Below are 14,434 nucleotides of genomic sequence, written 5' to 3'. Positions count from 1 at the left end.
CCCGGGATCCATAGCTAGTGTTAACTTGGATACGTCTACACCTGCTGCTCCCCTACCTCTGCCGGCGCTGTCGGCGCAGGCGGCTGGTGCTCCTGGGAGCCGTGAGCACGCGCGGGCAGAATGTGTCCTTTGTTTCCCAAAGTCCTACCCCGGTTTTATTACTTCCTCCCGCACAGTCGAACTGCCTCACACAATGCAACAGTGTGATCACTCCAGGTCTTATAATATGGGCTTCCTCCGCCTGTGTTTTTATAGTTTTTTATTAATGAGCTCTTCTGTGCGGTTGCTAAGCAAAGCAGTAGGAAACGATAGGTGAATGCCTTTTTGTATTGCCCCGGCATCAAATAGGAATGCTCTGTAATAACAGAAAGGGACAGACAGGGGAGCCCTTGTAAATCCATTTAGAAGAGGCTGTGGAGGTGATCTAGAAGCAGGTTTATATTTGGAGGAAAGGACAAGTAGCTGGTTTCCTACCTGCCTTGTGCTGCCACTCCTGGAGCAAGATCCTGGGACCCCTCCTGGGTCTCTGTGAGCCCCTCAAACCTGCCGAGCACTCCCGTGCCAGAAAGGAAAGGCAAGAAAAAGGGACGAGGGCCAAGGAGGTATTTTGCTTAGGTAGCAGAGAGCGCTTTTCCGGCGTGTGCTTGGACGGTCTTTGGAGCTTTCACCGTGGATAGATGTAAAGCGCTCGGCGGACGAAGGCTTGAGCATCTCGGCTGTGCGACCAGATGAGCTGTTAACACGCGTGGTCACAGGGCTGTTTGCACAGTTACTCAGCCAGAGGTGGCAAAGAGAAGCTGGAGATGGAAGGTGACTTACTGGCCGCTCGTGGAAATGCCTTGTACTGTTTTCGCTACTCGGGGACAAGCAGAGGCAAGGTGCGAGTAGGCTGCAGGTAGCTCCACATTGCCCACGGCCTGCCTTCGTTACCACGCAGCGCGAGCGGCCGCTGGCACAAGGACAGATCCAGTGGAAAGAAGCTCGTTAGTTCTCCAGCACCGAATTTAGATGGCCTCATTTTTAAAGGGTGTCGTTTTAAACGCTGCTCAAACAAATTTCCCTCTATCTGCTGACTCGGAGGGTGTGCTGAAAGATGATAAAACAATGAAGAGTGTGCGCGCTTAGAAATGTGCGCGCACACATGTGTATAGTGGCATTAATTAGAAGGTGCACCCTTTGTTTAAGGAGCGAGCCTTTGCTACCCAATTTGTCTGCCTGTTCAACAAAGTGGGCTGTCTCGGCGTGCGCCCAAACTTGCAGGGGTTGCACTGCGCGCACGCAAGTGCTTCTCACTTCTTAGTCTTGAACCTTGAACCTGATGTTTGCTTGCGTGACGCCCTTTTGCAGAACGAGGGTCGTGTGGCAGTGTCAGACGCGTGGCGGGGAGGACGCTGGCTGCAGCAGCCGGCTCTTCTGGAACACCTTGGGCAAGCTTTTGGGTTGCCTTCAGCAGCAGCAAGGCTTCAGCTGTCAATGAGCGCTGAGGTTCTGCAGGAACGTCCAGCCCGGGAGAGCTCTGGGATGAAAAAAAACAAGCATAATGCACTAAGCAGGTTATTTTTTGTTTTGTTTTGTTTTTAATAGATATTCTTCCCAACTGGGCTGCAATTCCTAAGTCCAGTCAAAAGAATAATCAGGGAAAAATAATTCCTGGGTGGAATTACTTTTTACTGGAGTCTCTTGTCTCTAGCTCTGAGATATAGCTGACAGACATACCAGAAGAAGCTGTCGTTGCAGCTCCTACATTGAGCTGATGTAGTCTGTGCTTTCATTTAACGTTGCTATTGCATTAAGCAGCGTGACCACTCGCCCTTAGCTGAAAGAATCATATGCTCATTTTCAGCTTGTACTTATTGTTTTAATCCAACATCTGGATCAACATGTTCTCTGATATAAGGCTGACGCTGAAATTCGGATGATGGTGTAAGTGTTTTATCCTACGTTGATGTGCAGTTGAGGTTTAAGTTGCAGCTTATAATTATTTTAAATGGGCAGTTGCTCCTTGGAAAAATCTTAACGTTGACGCAAACAATAAATGTGGGACAAGCTGCCAGACTCACCTTTGAAGTCTCTGGCCTAAGGAAACTGTTCCTTGACGTCTCATTACTTTCCTCCTGTTATTAGAAACAAATGTGGGCTTCCTACACGTAGATTAAATATGACATAAATTAAGAGAACTGAGGTAGACGGCAGCAAAGAAGGAGAAATTATGCCATGCTCCGCTGCAGTTTTGTTTATCAGGACATAAGTCTGAATTTATTATTTTTTATGACTTATAAGTTAGCACGAGGAAAGAAAAAAGGAATATTTTTTTTCCCCTTGTGTGGCTATCAGTCTACCCTGATTCAAACTGTCCAGTCGTGTGCACATTTATATAGTTTTGCCACGGGTAAGAGAAAACGTGCCAGCCTTTAAGTAGCCCAACCATCTACCGCTGTTGTTCTCCGGGACCTAGCAGGGCTTTCCATGCTTTGGGTGCAATTCTCCGCTGCCCAGAAGGAAAGGTTTGGACTCGCAAAGGGCATGGGGAGACGGAGGACAGGACTTGGACAGGATAGGAGGCAGGAAATCCTGTAGCTCTCTGCTTGAGAACGGTACCCGTCAGACCTTCCCTGACCTCCTTCTCTTCAGCCCTCGGGCTCAAGTCTTCTGGCGTGACCTCTCTGTGCCACTTGCATGGAGCGGGTAAATGTGATTAAAAATAAGGATCTTGACAAGGTTTTTTTTTGTAGCAGAGCATCTTGACTAGAAGCTACTGCTGTAATTGCTAGGAGGAAAATTTTGGGAGAACTTTTTAATTTATCAGAAAGATAGGGGAAAAAACAAGCTGAATGCTTTACAGAAATATTGTGGGTTTTTTTTTTTGTCTTTAACAACTTGCTTCTTGCAAAAAAGGCATGAGAAGTGCATTTTTTTTTTCTCCTTAAACAAGAATCGCAAAGGTAGCTACGGTACCTTTTTCCCACTTTGTCTTGAACTGAGGATGTATTTGGAAGGAGGAACGTGTGCTATGGACACAAAAGGCCAGAAATACTGGTGTTAAAAGTCAGCGCTAGGACTCACAATCAGGGTTATGCTGGGAGGTTTACCTTGGCTAAATTTTAGGTTTGGAAAAACCTTATTAAATTGTTTCATGTTTTTCCAGGGAATATGCTTGGGTCAGTTTTTTTTTTTTTTGAACCATCTCCAATGATTGTGTTGGACCTGCTGAGGGCAACCGTTATTTCAGCTGGTTGCTCCCTCACATGCGGAGAAGGCAGTCTGTGCCTGGTGCAAATCTCTGCAAGCATCACTGAAAGTATCGAGGTAGACAAGAGAGCCAAAGGCTGGGAGGAAAAGAGAGTTATCCTGATGTGCCAAACGTTATGCAGAGGCAGAAAGCCAAAAGCCCTACTTTGGTAGCCTTAGAGGTTTGCTCCTCCAGTCTTGCAGAGTGATCCCATTTGGAGAAACGCAGTGGAATGCAGCAGAGTGAAATTTCCTTTTATTTCTCCTAGGGAAAGCTTTAGGAGTGTTTTTTTTTAGCTTGTATGCAGTGCCTGGGATGTAGGAGGCCAGGCCAAATATTTACCAACAACAACAAAAAAAAGCTCTTCCAGCAGCCTGCTAAGAGTGTGTGTGCATGTGTGTGTGTATACACATAAAGATACATATATAAAAAAATAAATACATATATAAAAATATATATATTAAATATATATATTTTTAAATATGTGTATCAGTATGTATGAGTGACATATCCGCTTACCTGTTAGTATGCAGACGTCTGCTCTGCTGACCATATTAATGAGTTTCCTGTACTGGTAGGAGGTGAAACCCTAAAATCAGCGTATCTGTGGCCTTCTACTGAGAGAGCTATCCCGTCCTTGCAGACAACGGGTTTGGTTTCTGCAGCGCTGCATGTTGGCGAGCGTATAGATAGGTCTCCCGGCAAAAGCACTAAAGAAAATCAGCAGTTCATAGCATGCAAAAGGGAATAAGGAGAGCCTGTCACCTGCAATGTGACAAGGCGTTAACTTCTTATGTCCGAGAAATGGGCTGGACGTGCTGGCGTCTTCATCCAACTCTTGACTGTTTCACCAAACAGATTTCGGCTAAGTGAGGCAAATGTTTATAATTAATTTTGGACGTTAAGCAAATCAGCGTTTTGGTTTCGGCCCTGGAACGGGGTAGCGCTTCAGCGTGGGTCTGTGTGTGTGTGTGTTTGTGTGTTCCTAAAAGAGACTGGCCTTGGGACTCTAAATTCATACTTATATTTAAGCTAATAGTCGAAGTTATCACACTCTGGGATATCTTCATGAATCGGCACCTTCACAGTGAAGTGAAATCTGAAATTACAGATACGCAGATAAAATGTAAGGCTTGTGAGCCTGGTTCTTTTCTGTTAACGGTGGTTTTCTGCCAGAATAATTGTAATGACATCGGTCTCTCAATGAGGAACGCTGTTGTGATAACAGCATGGGGGAATCGTGGGGTTTTTTTCCTTTCAAGTACCATTTTTGGCACAGTCTCTGGTCACTGCTAAAGCCTCGCTATTAAATCCAAGAAACGGGAGACCGCTGTCGTTCCGGTTTGATGCTTGATGAACCGTCCCGTTGTATTTTGTGACTCTCGCCTCGGTTTTTCCAGGGAGCCACGAGAAGCATCCTGCGGTCAGGCTCTGCAGGTGGTGGCATCTCCTTGGACCTCGCAGGACCCGCACTGGGGAGAGGGGGGGGGTTTGGGCCAAGCGCCCTCAGGAAGTTGCTTCCAACCTGCATCACCCCACGGTTCACCAGAGAGTTGCTGTGCAGGAAGGCAGGTGTATGGGCAGGTGCCCATACATCAGCAGGGGCAGCAGAACTTGCCGCTCCCTGGTTTCATGGTTGAAAATTCACCAGTTGGACGTCGACAGTTCAATGCTCTTTGCCTTTGGTGCTTGGGAGCCCGCGTTATTCTTTCTTCCAAGCCAAAGCCGCGTTAACTCAAAAGAAACACTGGGATGTTTGGAGGGGGACAGAGTGCTCAGGTGACCGTAAACTAGGCTGATATTCTTGCACCAAACCAATATCAAAAGCTATGCGGGTTTTGGAAGTTTTTTTTTTTAACACAGCATTAAAGAGTAAGTTCGATTCACTGGTAACTTCTTGGTCTTGCCCAGCTCTGTTTGCTCTCTGCTTTGACTTGCTCTGTAGCTCTGAGGTCGTGCATTAGAGGGAGACGAGCATGTGCTACAGAGAGCAGAAAACTAGCCAAAGTGCTCAAATTTTAAGTGCCGGATTGAGGATTATTCGCGTGCCGTGTTGGCTGAGGGTGGAAAAACATAGAGGTGGAATTTTCTCGTAAGAGCTTCTCCATGGCTTTTCCAAAGGCTTGTTTGGAAACGGACGTAGGTGCTGTGCTTCCAGTTTGGTGCGACAGTGGCTTCTTGCAGAAGATGGGAGAAGCCACGCAGAGGAGAGCTGGATCAAAGCCTCTTGTCTTGTGAGTCGCGGCTTGGACTAAGTCAATGCCATGGTGAATAGGATTGTAGCTCCTATTATCCCTAACGCACTGAAGACTTTTGCTTGCACGGTACCAAGAGAAACCTAAAAAAACCCAACTTTTTTTGAATTTATATGATTTCTGAACTAGAGGTTCAGCATAAAAAGGTTAGAGCTGCTTACAGGGCTAGTGAAGACAGAATACTTGAGGCTAGCGTTAGTCATGATAAGCTGTTTGCAGACTAATTTGGCACTAGATCTAGGAAGCGTAGATTTTTTTTTTTTTTTCCCCTGGGTTTTCTTAATTTAGGCAGCTCTGCCTGTGCACCTTGCAATCAGGCTGATGAACCAGTCAGACGTGATGAAATTCAAGCATTTCTCCCCTCTATTGCTTTGCCCTCCAGTTCTCCAGCTTTCTTCTCTAAAAATGGGCAGAGAGGCTCTGGAAAATGCCACCCAGTGAGCAGAAAATGCAAATCGGCTTCATCCTGTCACTGGAGCAAATAGCCTTCTATAGGGGAAAATGGAAAACTCACCTAGAATACACTGCTGAAGTTTGCATTACAATTTTCGAATTTCCTTGCAGGAGGTGCAGTAAGGCGATTCTGAAGAATTATGTTGCACTTGGATTTCTTTTGAAGCTGAAACAGGATTAAAAAGGTAATAAATGTTATCTGTTAGCTGCTTTCTCCTTTTATGCTTGGACGATGGTGAGGCACTGCAGAGGACGAGGACCGAATGAGAGGAAGTTTTATCTGTCTGTTGAGCTCAAGACCCGTTCAGGGAAGTGCTCCTTCCTCTCCGTACAGAGCTGGGCTCATTGGGTTCCTCCTCTGCAGCTGCCTAGGTGCTGTCACGGTCCTAGCAGGAATTGTTAGGCCGTGTTTTCATATTTCTGTAATTTTGTCATGAGTGTAGTTTTTGGGCCCAATTCAGTGGAGCTGGAAAGCATTGACGAGGCAACAGTGAACTAAGATTCAGGGCATCGCGTGGTCCGGAGGCTGGTGAGGGCAGTGGACAGTCCTCTTTACTGACCCTTGTCCCTTCCTCGTCTGAACGAACCTTGTAACAGGTTTCTTGGGTTTTGCTTTTACCTTTGCTACTTGTTGCTCTGAGGAGTTGTATTGAGTACAAGGAAACGTCGGGCTATCAAAAAACGCTGCTTTGCAGTCAAGAAGGTAAAACCTGGAGCCCAGCTGTGAATTTGCCTGTCTTTTTGGGGTTTTCTCGTCTTCCTGCCTGTAGCTCTGCCCCGCACGTTTGCTATTTACAGTGAGCCTATGGGTGTGTGGAAGGACAACACGTTACTTTAATTTTTCAGTTAGAGATTGGGATACGTCTGCAGTGAGTAAAACAGTCTGATTTATGACCTTCCTGGCTTGGTTATTTTTCCCCTCGGCCTTCCTGCAGTGACGTAAGATGGAAAGAAATATTTTCCCGGTGCAAGAGCTACGTTACAAGGAGCAAGCGGGCCTGCGTTGGCCACGCGTGAGGACAGATGACAAGCGGACCTCGGCGGGAAGCACTTTTGATTGCTTTAATGTAGACGATGCTCACTCAGCTTCAGAGGAGCGCTCCCCTGATGGATATTTTTAATGAGTTAGGGAGGCAATTTGAAGACTCTCCCCTATCTACCTACAAGCCCTCAGGGCAGAGAGCTAAATCACGCGCCCCATTAGGAGGAGAGGGAAGCTTATTAGGTTCTCTAGCTGCGCGTTTTCTCTGGTCGAGCCACCAAAATCAGTTCGGTCTCTCTGCATTTGTACCCTAACAATACGTAAGGGGGGGATGCGAAGGAACGAGGATGTATGGGTACATGCATGGGCGTATAATTGTATGTCTGCATTTGTTTCACAGGCCGATAAATGCCCGAGAGGCCGTGGGGCTGGGAAAAGATACCTAGGAGTATGCTACCTTATAATAAAAATAAACAGGGTATTAGAAAACCTTTGATAGCACAGCTTAATGGCATCGAGGAAACTATTGGATACAGGGTGCTATTTCTAAGTCTTTTTCATCAGAATGGAAGTGGCATAATCGATACGTAGCTCTTTGGCTGTTAACTCTTCAGATATAGCTGAAATCACATTAAATGGAATAGATTTTATTCCTGGCTCCGGCCAAGAGGGTTATATTTTACTGAACTCCCTGGAAGTTGGAGTGCCTTGGCAGCGCCTTTCCTATGCCAGGGGATTTGGGCAGGTAGAAACCTCCCTGCCGTTGATTTGCAAATCTCTGCTGTAGGCAAAATTGCGGGGCCGCTGGGTTGGAGAGCCTCAGCGTCCAGGCTGCGTTCGCAGATGTAGGGAACATCTGTGACCAGGGGTGGTCTCGGTGGGGGCAATCGTACGTGCCACTGCTCTTCAGAAGTCCTTAGAAGTCCCTATTTCCTCTAGCAAAAGTAAATTAAGGGGGGAAAAAAAAAAAGGAGGGGGGGAAAAACCCACCAGCCCTTGTGTTGTGGAGACGCTGATGTGAGAGAGGCCTCCTAGGCAGCATCTGTTCACACTTCCCACATGTTGTGTAAATATATCTACCTTAAGTATTTCATCTTCCCAGAAGTCTTGCTTTCCTCCCGTCTCCAGATCTGGAATATCCTCTCCCTCTTTTAGAGCCCACCTGTAGCTTGGCAGACTACCAGATTAAGGTGGGTTGGAGAGTGCTCCGATTTGCAATTTTTACAGAAAAGCCATGAATGTTTCTAGCGTTGCCAATGGTCTCGTGTCCCCGCCTCGTTTCTCCTGTTCCCTGGGAACGTTCCTCCTAACTTACCAAGTCCCTTTCTCCTCCGAACGGGGAGAATTTCAGCAATAAATAAAGCAGTGCTCCAAACCGTAAGTAACGTTTGGGCAGCTCGCGCCGAGGGTTTCCCAAAGGGAAGGGACGATATTTTCGTCGTGGCAGCGTATCCCGGGGCCGTCCGGCGTGGTGCAGGAAGCTGGTGATGTTGCTTCAGAGCACACCTCCGAGTGGTTGTTTTGTTCTTCCCAAGGGCTCCTGGAAAACTGGCTTGGAGGACAGCGGGGTGAATCACATCGTTGATTAGAGGAGGGCAAGGGGGAAAAAAAGGAAGGGGGAGGATGAAAACCTGGCAAATAACCGAGCGGTGCTAAGAAACTCCATCGCTATAGGCTGAAACGGCGGCCTTACCTCGGGACTGGGTGGAAAAAGAAAAAAAAGAAATCACCAGAACATATGTCAATGACAGATTGCCAACCTTAGCATTTAATTCCTGGCATTTTGTGGGTTTAGAGGATTTGCTGACAAAAAGAGGGGGGAAGGGTTGGACGGGATGTAATTTCCTGGACGTGTCTTCGCGAAGGGAAAAATCTCCACCCGTCTTCCTCTGAGTGTACTAAAACCAACACGAGCGCTTGGTTTTTTGTTTTTCATTAGATAAAATATCTCGGAGCTATGAGACACACTTTCCTTTAGAAGCAGCGCCCAAAGCCTTGTAGAAGCAAGCGTAATTACAGCTTGTAATAAGCCACACACTGAAAATTTGAAAAGCGTTAATAGCAGTGATATTAAAAACACAGCCCTGCATTGCACCTGGGTGCAACTAGCCACGATATGTAAAAATGCTGCGTTTTGCCTCACTGGGCTATTTATTTTTTTTATCCCGTCACCTACTGAAATATCTGTGATGGGGAAGCCTCTGGCCCGCTTTCGGCGTGGTTGCTGGATCGGGAGCTATTTTAAGTGATGCATGCTGAACTCTTGGGCATTTCATCGAGCTAGCTCTGACCGTTTTTTGCTCAATGGTGCATTACACTCGATATTAAAATTTTTGCAGGACATGAAACAATTTAAATAGAAATTAGTATCTGCTGCCCTCTCCCCGCCGCCGGAGGAAATGGGGCGGGGGTGTGGGAATAGCAGGCTCCTTTTCTTCGGAGATTGGACCCGTTCCTCTCCCGCTTGGGAAATAGCTTGGGGAAAAGGACAGCCCTGGGCCAGCACGGGGTTTAAAACATTTGCAGAGCGGGCTGGCCGTGGGTAGTAGGTCTTTCAATATTCGCAAGGGTGGTTGGTCTAGCAGGCTGCACGTCAGTCCGCCGCTGCTTTCCCCATTGAGGAACGTGTGTTTGGGTGCCGGGGTTCCCAAAATGCTGGGTTGCAGTTGTACCCCTTTTTCCAGGGAGCATCTAAGGAAAAGCTAAAGGCTTTATCTTTTGGCTGTGTGCCATTCAGGCGCGTGCTTTGGTGAGCTTGCCAGCTCCTTTGGCGTTCCCGAAGGATCTTCCAAACTTAATAGCGTGGTTTTTATTTATTTATTTATTTTTTCTGCTGGTAAGTTTTGCAGACTCTTTTCCGATTACAGTGGGCTCCTCCCAGCGCGTGCGAGTCAGAGACGGCAAGACGTGCCTAGCTCTGAGTTTGCTGATGCACCCTGCAAACCTCGCAGGCGACACCTCCGGTGGAAAGTAAAATACCCCGGGAGCCCTTTGTTTCAGGTTTTATTGAGCCGACAAAGCGCTCCAGCAAAAGGATACGTTTTTCCTAATCTGCCTGAGTTAGCCGTTCGTTTCAGGGCTCGTGAAATTTAAAAGCGAGGCAGGCCAGGCGGCAGCGCTCGCAAAGCTTGCCCGTCGGTCTCCGCAGGTCCAGAGGTTTGGAAGTCTCCCAGCGGAGAGCGGACGCCCGTTGTAATCGCCCTGGATTTGCCATGAAAGGTTTTGGAGGGTTGGCAAAAAATCTGCTGGTAAACCAGAAGATCGTATAACCTCACGCGGCATGCCGTTTCTTTTGGTATTCTGCTCGGGTTGTAATGTCCTGAAAACCCTCCTTTTAAGGCTCTCCAAGACTACAAAGTCCATGGTGAAAGCAAGCAGCGCTTGTAATCCCGCTCGCTGCTTTGGGCCTCTCTCTGGGTTTATGTCAACATGCATCTTCTCTACTCCCTTTCAGTCAGCTTCCCGTGGCCAAGCCTTAATTATTCCTGCCGGATCTGTCTCCTGCTCTTTGGGTGGCTTAAGCCTGGTCCTTGGCAAAGCGCATCTTGGCCTGCAGGTAGAAACTTCAAACGGACCGGGCAAAGGTGCACGTCTGCTCGTTTTCCAGAAGAAATATTTGAACGTTGCATGTATAAATGGAGAAAGTGGTGACCGCGCGCCCAGCCGCACGGCAGAGGTGCAAGCGGAGGAGTTTGTGCCTGTCTGGGTAGGTTGCCTTTAATGCTTTCCCAAGCTGTGGTTACGCTACAGTCCATACGCGATAAAAACCAGCCCTGAAATACCTGGCTGACCACCCCTGCTTTCTTCATTTGGGGCTGCGATAAGGCAGAGTTGGGGAGTGCAGGAGGGCTCTGGTCTACAGGCACCTGTAGCTATGGGCAGGTGTCACCTGGGACTGAAGAATTTGAAAACTCCGTCTTGGTAATAGCAGTGGTTGTTGGATGCTTTTTTTTTTTTCCCCTGAAAAACACCTGCCTGCATGAAGTCTTTTGCCAGAGGCTTTCATTAGGATTAGCCGACAAATACCTGATTTTGGCCGTTAAGAACTTGGTCCAGAAGGCTGCGGTGGGATTCTTTCCCTAAAAGAGACTTGCTGACTTTTCTGGCTTGTGTGCATGCACAAGCACATGCGTACGTGCATACCTTCTAAATTGCAAATTGTTGTAAATTACTACCAGCTTTTGGGCCTAAATGGGAGGAAAAAAAAAAAGCAGAACAGGAAAAAAAAACCTAAAAAAACAACCCCCCCCGCCAAACCCCCTACCTTTCAAGTGTCTCTGGATCTCTTAAGAAAACCTGCGTGCTTGCAGGGCTCATTTGGCATTAATGAAGCATTGACAAATATTTTTGCAGCTGGGTTGGTACTAATGAAAACCTTTAGTTTTGGAAGGACCTGCGTACAGAGCTGAATATCGCTTAAGTTCGGGTCCCTGAATTGCTTGCGTTTGGGAGAGTGTGCAGAGGGCTACTGCTGTATGATTGCCCTGTCCTAATGCTCTGGGCTGGGCATCCGCTGTAGGTGATGTTTGAAGCTATAATAGCGTGTCTAGACCTCTGGTCTAGCCTAGTATGGCTGTTTGAATGAAGAGATAATAGTTGCTTGAAAGTAGCTTTTTGTTTCCCTTGACGCTATTGTGGCTGAAGCGTGTGGCTTCCTCAGTTAAAAGATAGGAGGAGAAAGTGTTTAGGACAAGTCCAGTGGAGAAGATACCTTTCCTTTTCCAGCCAGGCCGTCAAGGGTGAGCTCCACCCGTCCGACCGTAACCGTGCCGGGCTTCACGGCAGCAGATCGGGTGCTGGGCGGCAGGACCCGAGGAGCTCGCGATGCTCCTCAGCATGGGGTGCTGCTCCGAAGCCCTGGGCCCACCACCTTGTGTGATGGGGCTGAAGGGCGAACGGCGAGGCCCGGGGCGTATTAATTCCTCCCGTCCAACTGATAATGCTGCCTTGACGTGAGTGCCGCGGTCTTCCCCTAAAAATCAGCTCCTCAGTGAAAACTGTGAGCTAGCTTCTTTGTTAGCAGAAGTCTCTGGTGCATCTCTGGAGCGATATCAGCTCATGGCAGGTGGTCATAGGGTGACATGGAAAACGGTGGGGTGCTGGTTTGTAGGAAGAGGTGGGGAAAACAGGGCTGCCTGCCCCACTCGGCTGATCTGCCTCAAAGATATTTTCTCTTAAAGTCTGGCTGATTTTTGTTTTTTTTTTTTTTTGTGTAAGGTTTTGTTCCCCTTAAACTCTCTTCTCAGAGGGTTGTTCCTAGTGTTTCATGGAAAAAACTTTTTTTTTCTGCGTGCATTTATTTCGAGGGGACGACGCAACTGTAATGCAAGGAGGACGCTATTGTGCAAAAGCCATGATGTATTTATAGGAAATATTAGAATGTGGAGAGCTTGATTTATAGCGCTGAATAGTTAATGTGAGTAAGTCATAAATTACAACATCAGGCTCACCGCGTGCTTGAAATCCCTGGTTCTTTGTGCGGATCGGCGGATAGGAGGATGAACAGCCGGCCTGTTTTTCTGCACGCGCCTTGTGGACAAATAAAATCCGTTAGTGATTGGGAGGCCTTTGGACGGAGGTGGTTTGCCGTGGCTGATCGTTGCGAGGATAAATCAGTGGGAGCCAGTGGGAAGATGTCGGGAAGGAGCTGTCTGTCCTTGAGCGGCCCAGCACAAGTACTGCGAGCACTACGCATGGTCACGCTAGTGGTTGCCCAGGCTGGCGCTTTTTTTGGGGTGGTCACACCCCAGATTCGATCGGAGAGCAGCAAACATCAAAGTATTAGCTTCTTTTTATTTACTTACTTACTTATTCTCCTTTCCTCCTCCTCTTTTTAGCCGTTTGACAATAATTTAGTACCTCGCTTAGCTCGCTCGTCCCTTGTCTCCCGCGCCGGAAAGCCCGGGTTCTTAAGTGCTTCTGTGCTGCCAAGTTAATTGCCCGAAAATAAGGGCTTGAAGATGGATCAAGCGTTGTCTCCTCGGCGTTCGGCGTCGCTGCCAGACTGCGGGAGGCGGACGGCAGGGAGCAGCTGAAGACGAGAGCCGAGGGACGGAGCGAAGCAGGTCTCGGCCGCGAGCGGCCCCGGGCCGGCAGTGCTTCCCTTGGGCGCTGGCACCTCCAAGCACGGGGTCGTCCCGGTGGCAAGCGTCATCCGCCTCCGACTTTGATTGCGGCTTGTGCGGCCGGTGGCCGGCTCACTAGCTAGCTTTTTACGTCTAAAACCTTTAGTAACGGTGATGTCGGTGCTTGACGGGGCTCGCCTGGCTCTCACATCCCGCTGGCAGAGCTTGCAGGTAGAAATGCGATTCTCACCCTAGCGAATTAGATATAAACGTGAATATAGGTAGCCTGTATTAGTCACTTTGGAGAAGTGATTTTGAAACCTTTCCTACCCCTCAGCCCTCGTCTTGCAGTCAAAAGCATTACGGTCCTTGCCTTGATGAGGCAGTGCTGAAAGTAAACAATTGAAGTTGAAAAAGCACTCCGAAAATATTAAATGTTGCTTTAATAGGTGCTCTCTGCCCACATTGGCATCTTTTTGTCAGATGCGCAACCCTTGATTTATGCGTCAGCCTTCCCCTACCGGTTCGTCTGTCGGCGTTGCTTACCCCATGTATTTTTGAAGGAGCTGTCGCCGCTGTGTCTGCACAGCTCTTCCGTTATCTCCCTCACCAAAACGGGTTGGGGGCCGGCGGCTGCCGGAGCCGAGCGCGGGGAGCCAGCGGGAGCCCGGCGTGCCTCCGCGGCTGTGCCCGTAGCTCGACCTGGTGCCTCCATCCAACAGCAGCCGAGGTGATAAACGCGCACGGATACCTTTGTCAGCGCAGAGAAGCAGAACTGCTGGAGGAAACCTCGCCGCGACCCTTGGCGCACGCTGGATCCATCCATCACCCCGACAAAGCGCGCGCCGTAAACCTTTAACGTGTGACATCTTCTCTGCAGACTTTTGGGTCTACTGACTTTAAAGCAGCAAGTCAATTAGGAAGCCAAACCTAGAGTGGGGGCAGTGGGGGAGGAAAGGGGGGGGGGAAACCTATTAAAATACTAACCTGACATGCTTAGGTTTGTGTGACAGGCCAACAGACTGCTGATATTTAATTTTAAAAATCTGGATGCTGTCCAAAGCAAACTTATGAATGGCGTAAGTCATATTAAAGCAAACTTTCATTAAGCAACAGCTTTCTCATAATTAGTTTCAGCAGAAGGATGCGGTTTCAGAGAAACGATAGCATTTCTTTATTTCAGTAACAGAGCTTTCTGTTAAAGGTTATTTCCAGAGGGCTCCTCATTGCCTGGTGTGAGGAAATAAATGAGGGACTGGTAGACGGGGAAGAAAATTTAGAGCGGGAGCCCAGCTCCTTTCTGTTCCCGGCAGCCCCTTCGGACGTGAGCGTTGCGGTGAAACGCAACCTCGATGCGCAAAGAAATACGGAGCGGCGTGGTTCTGGGATGAATGTGGCCTATTCGAACAACGCGCCGAGGCTGGAGCATGGGTGTGTTGGAAACAGCTGC

General features: G+C 48.3%; 1 protein-coding gene across 22 annotated transcripts in view; it reads left to right on the top strand.

The window, feature by feature from the left end:
- ADGRL3 (adhesion G protein-coupled receptor L3) overlaps positions 1-14,434 on the top strand; it is a 439,175-nt gene that overhangs the window by 115,428 nt on the left and 309,313 nt on the right. For all 22 annotated transcript variants that reach the window (XM_068941083.1, XM_068941084.1, XM_068941073.1 and 19 more), the window contains one exon: positions 6,049-6,122. The gene's annotated coding sequence lies outside the window, so the exon portion shown is untranslated. The remainder of the gene's footprint in view (positions 1-6,048; positions 6,123-14,434) is intronic.

Source organism: Struthio camelus, chromosome 4 (genome assembly GCF_040807025.1).
Source record: "Struthio camelus isolate bStrCam1 chromosome 4, bStrCam1.hap1, whole genome shotgun sequence".
Taxonomy (NCBI): Eukaryota; Metazoa; Chordata; class Aves; order Struthioniformes; family Struthionidae; genus Struthio; species Struthio camelus.
The sequence above is the reverse complement of the archived record's forward strand: the minus strand, read 5'-3'. Positions and strand labels throughout refer to the sequence as shown.